Below are 5500 nucleotides of genomic sequence, written 5' to 3' on the forward strand. Positions count from 1 at the left end.
GATCTTTTGAGAAGAGAGAAGCTCACTTTTTATTTACGTGCTTTGAACAGAAAATATTTAATGATACCTGCATTAGCGGCGATGAACAATATTTTAAGGATTGGTGAGTATCTGGAAAACGAGTTACACGAGCTCAAAAAGTTGTCAGAGCTCAAAATAATGTCCGAATTTTTTTCATTCTGCATTCTTCGCCGACATAGACGGCGGATTCGGCAGGACGTGGTTCCTGTTCTGCTACTGGCGGATGATATTAGTTACGTAATTTTGAAGGTCAGCGATCGGACCGACGTAGAAGAGAAGTCCACACGTATTTCGATGGTCAGTTTTCTTAGCCGCGATCATGGATGAGTCAGACTTCTTCGGCAATTCTTCGAAAGATAACAGAACTGTCCTTCGTCATGGGGCAATAGCAATGACGATAATTGAAAAAGACGATTCTATACCAACGCTAGCAATTCTGGTAAACACTTAAGCTAGTTATCCTGTTTGAAAATACAACGCAAAACGCTATAGATGATAGGTACTGTTATACAGATCTGTGATTTGTGAAATTCCTTCTTTGATTCACGCATTTATTATTTCTAGTTTTTTCATTCCTTTTCTTAGATATGCAATCCTCAATAATACAAGATATTGCTTTAGCGGATGTGCCAAATTGTGCGTTTTATTTTCTTCTCGTCCACGTTTTATCCAAAAGTAATATGGGGTCTATAAAAGTGCCAGTAATAGTTCATTTGCAAGTGTCTGAAGTTATTAAGTGTAGTTAGGTGAATATTTAGAAATTCTGAAAAAGTTTTTTATTCAAATTATAAGGAAATGATTATTTCAAAAAAATCTGTATAATCAAACATAATGATAATGTAAATACGTAAAAAGAGTAAACAAACGCTCTTGTTCTTATGTTCAAAAGTTTTTATAAATTTTATAGGAAAAGGTTTGCTGTCGGTGTGTTTAACTTTTAAGTTGCATTTAAATATTAATGCAACTAAACAATTTTGTGATTGTGCAATAAACGTAGCTAATTTATCTGATGAAGCTACTGTTAAGACCCTTTAAATTTCATTGTACATGGAAAATCAGCTTAAATCACTGAAACTGAAAAACTGAAAAAAAGGCCTTATTCGTTAAGCAACTAACGCTATATTTATTAAAGGTAGAAAACGATCTAAAATTTCTAAAGTCATGTTAGCTGCATTAAGAATGGTGGACAGCAAGTCAAAAATTGGTTCTGAAAATAAAGTAGATGTCGATTGCGTTTAATACAAATGGAACGCCTCTGATATATCGACCTCATTCAGACAAAATTCGTGGAATGTCATGCGATAGTTGACGGAGACAACCCGTAATTTTGCTTAAGCTAGGTCTGATGTTAGACATGTGCCTTCTTGGAAAAATATTCTACAACCTTTAGCAAGCTAAACCTTAAACCACAAATTTTAATAATACAGCTGCGGAACATATCGGAAGCGAAATTATGGACCGCTTGACTATTGAAGGGCCAAGTTGAACTAAGTCTAAAATTTGTAGTTTATACTATAATGGGCGTTTTACCCTTGGTCTGATCTTACCTTGAAATAATAATGTTTATTTTCTTTTCATTTTAAATAAAAGAAACAAAGTAAATATAAACTATAAAAACAAATTTACAAAAACATACAAATAATACAAATTATATACTTAATTGATAAGGTAGCACATTGAGATTATCTCTAATTTCTTTACCATTTCTTGCCAACAAATTCTGCTCTACGCTAAAATACTCAATTATACATTGTACAGAAATTATGAAACATTGATTGCTTTGATATTTAAGTGGTGAATACACCACAAAATAAAACCATCGGAGGTTGTACGCAGGGATTTCACTGGCAAAAGCGCCAATTTAAAATGGTAACGACATTTTTGGCAATGCAAGCGTGTAAATACCCATGATTTGGCAACTACTATTAAAGCACACCAGTGCTGGCCTCCTTAATGGTCAACTTCATGGTTGTCTCTACCCAAAGCGTCCGTTAGTAATGAAGTCTTCGGAATTAATTTAATATATACTATTCAAATAATAACATACAGTGATTCATCTGTTTGAAACTTTGTTTAATTAAGTGAATTGAAAACAATGGCAGTTGGGAGTTCTTTTAGTTTTAAATTCCATAGCAAAATATAGCTTATGACAAGCAGCAAGATTTAACAATCCAAAGTTACCGTGAGAATTTGCCAACCAATTGCAATAACCCAACATTCTAAATTCCTGCAATTGTTTACAAACCCATGCTCAATGACGGATGATTCCATGTATTATTTGCTTTCAAACTCCTTCTACGTCTTGAAGGAGACAAAATCTTTCCGGCTAATGACGTAAAAAATCGACCGTTTGCTTAATTAAACGGAGAGGCGTAGTTCTCTTACACCGACTAACGTTGCTTATAAAATAACCGTTTAAAATTCATAATAACTGCTTCATAACGATAATTGTAAAAAATGATTGCAATTTTTATTGAAAATAGAGCAGAAAAAATTAAGCGAAACGACAAAATCGGAATATGTCAAGGAAAAGGGTACTGTATATTTACTTGCCATTCTATTTTTTATATTATAATCTTTGCTGTTATAATTCTTTTTCTACGTATAATAGAACTCAGATATCTATTTGCTGACTTTAACGCATTCTTCAGGGAATCTACTGTTGTATTTAGACCAGAAAGGAGATGGCATCGTTATTTTTAATTTCCTGTTTAAGCAAGTGTGTTCTATTAGAAGCTTTTAATTTTTATCTATGCTCTGCATACGTTTAATTGGGTGGGTTATGTAGGTCGTTGTCATTAATGTACAGAAAATATTTCTTTGCCAAAAGGAGGACCAATAATATCAACTAAATGTGCTATTTATATTGCAGCTATATATGTAGACCGTTTTCTTTTATTATAGAACCCAAATATTTCGAGATTGAATTATAAATTGATTTTAATTTAATTCAATACACCTTTTTCGGTAAATCTTCTCTCATTGTGATCGTTATGTGAGTAGCTACATTGATCAATATTCTCGTTGAAATATAGAGCTTCCACATCAAATTTTGTTGCATATTACAAGATGTAATTATATATATGGCGGTTTTCAAGTCGTGACCATAAGTAGTCAGAATCTTTGAAAAAAATGAAATCACTCGTATATGGGAAAGTTCAAGCTGTATAGATAGATGGATGGATCGGCAATTAAACATTTATTCTATTAAAACGAATATACAAATATTTTACATTTGTTCATTAACAGCAAGAATGACAAACAAACAAAGATCACTTACCTGCTTAACACAGTGCTCTCATAATTCAGTAAAATTAATCAATTAATTGATATATTCGATGTCATGAATGGAGACTCATTCCATTCAGATTGAAGAACTCTTTGAATTTGAATAAACAGTGTTGGCAAACAGATACTATTTTTTAAACTTTTTAAAACTCGTTGTGCCCGGCATTTCGTAATAACAGACCACAATAGCTGTAGGAAAATCTATAATTTTTAAGTTTGTGACGGACAGAATCACTATCAGTTGATGAAAGACGCAGGATAATAATTGTTAATAACCTAAACATTGGTTAAAAGTAAGCAAACGACTCCAAGCATATTCTTATGGCATTCGCTGGTGTCATCATTATGACGTAGTCGTAATCTTTCCTAGCATTTATTAAATTAGGCATTTAGTTGACAAAATTTTAATTTTCTACTTAATTTGTCCAATTATATTCAAAAATTTATACAAACAACAATGCATTACTCTTCTACAAACATCAATACCTAGAATGGAGATATGACGCTTTGTCCAAAGCAAATCTGGCATCCGCTGCTGTTATTTTTGCAATGTAATAGTACTACCTCCCACCTTCAGGCATTGTAAGTTAAAAACATTCTTGATATGCAGTAACGTTCCAGACGTACTGCTTTTTTACATCTCTGAAGTCAACGCCCACGGCAACGGCCTTTCTTTACGCCCTTTTTCACAATAATATATCGAAATTCTTCTCGTTCCCGTTCTAGCGGCCGTTCCTTTTTCCCGTAATCTCATCCCGTGTGGCCATAAATCCCCTATCCTTTAAGGACGTGCTCGCGACTACGAACTCCGGGCACAGACAAATGAATGATTCAGGATGTGTACGTAACGAATTGTTAGTCTAGCCTGAAAGCTATGTATTAAGAAAATCGATGAACATTAAACTAAAGTTATCTATTACGAACATTTTTAGCACATCAACTTAATTGTAAGGGCGAAGAGAAGACGCTACTTTTATTTGTTTACAGGGTATTCCGTTTTCAACACTTTTTTTGAGTTGGATGTCGCCGCATTTTTTATTTCACTAATAATTTTTTATGGGAAACAATTTGCCGTTTTTGACACATCACTTTTTGGTGGTTACTTCTAAACTGAAATTGCGCTTTTACTAGTCTAGCAATATGTTTCAGGTTCCGTTTTCCAATTTCCAAGGCTAAGAAGTACCAAAATCAATCATAGTTCCTATGAGCATTCTTCTTCGAAACATCCTCGAAGTGAAGCCTGATTCAGTAATATTAGAAAGGATTTAGTTCTGTTTGTCAACTTTTCTATTCTTATACCTAGATTCCTCGTTTCTACATAAATAACCTCACTTGAAAAACATTCCAATTATCTAAAACTGAACACATTAAACATTAAACCTCTCGTCTCATGTTTATTACATTATCCATTTAAACGGGAACCTGTGTGAACCAACATATTTTTTCTTTAATAACTCACCCCAATCATATAAAATAACTTGAAATTGCCAAACTTAACGAACAGTTCCTGGCGTAGAAACGTAACTCTGGATATATTGTAGGCACCAAACTATGGAAACGAGATAGGGCGAAAGGTATAGACAGACGCGGAGGGCTTAAACCCAAAAAGATTGCGATAACGTGGTTTTTGTTTGTGTCTGGCTGTAATTCTGTCAGTGACCTGGGCGCACGCATCGCGTGACGTCACGGGGGCAACGACCAGACGGAAACATCGATCGTGGGGGAGAGGCGGGAGGTGCGTAAGGGGGTGGCATGGGGTAGCAAGAAGTTGTTTTGACGGCCTGTAGTCTGGAGTCGTCTCGGGGGCGCGGGGGTCTAGCGGCTGAATTAATGTTTTTGCCAGGCCCTGCAGGTCGATACGCCCCTTTGGTGTTTTTTATTGCGTCTGGGTGGTCACCTGGGATTACACCGAAGTGGTGTACGCGGAAGTTTGGACATTAAAAATACTGGGCCGTCCACGTTGGTTTTGGTTAATTGATTCATATGATGTGGTACCGGACGTACCATATTATACAATTCTGAATAGCATTTTGCAAGTTAGGAAACCTGCAGGAAATGCTAAATTTCATTGAGTGTCTGAAGAAGTTTATCAACGTGTTGCATAATGAATGATTGACATTTATTTAACCATCGTTACATTAGCAATTAATGTCATATTCTGGTGAAAAATTATCATAATTTAACAATTATT

Source organism: Cylas formicarius, unplaced genomic scaffold, assembly GCF_029955315.1.
Source record: "Cylas formicarius isolate icCylForm1 unplaced genomic scaffold, icCylForm1.1 PGA_scaffold_4__25_contigs__length_36172078, whole genome shotgun sequence".
Classification (NCBI taxonomy): Eukaryota; Metazoa; Arthropoda; class Insecta; order Coleoptera; family Brentidae; genus Cylas; species Cylas formicarius.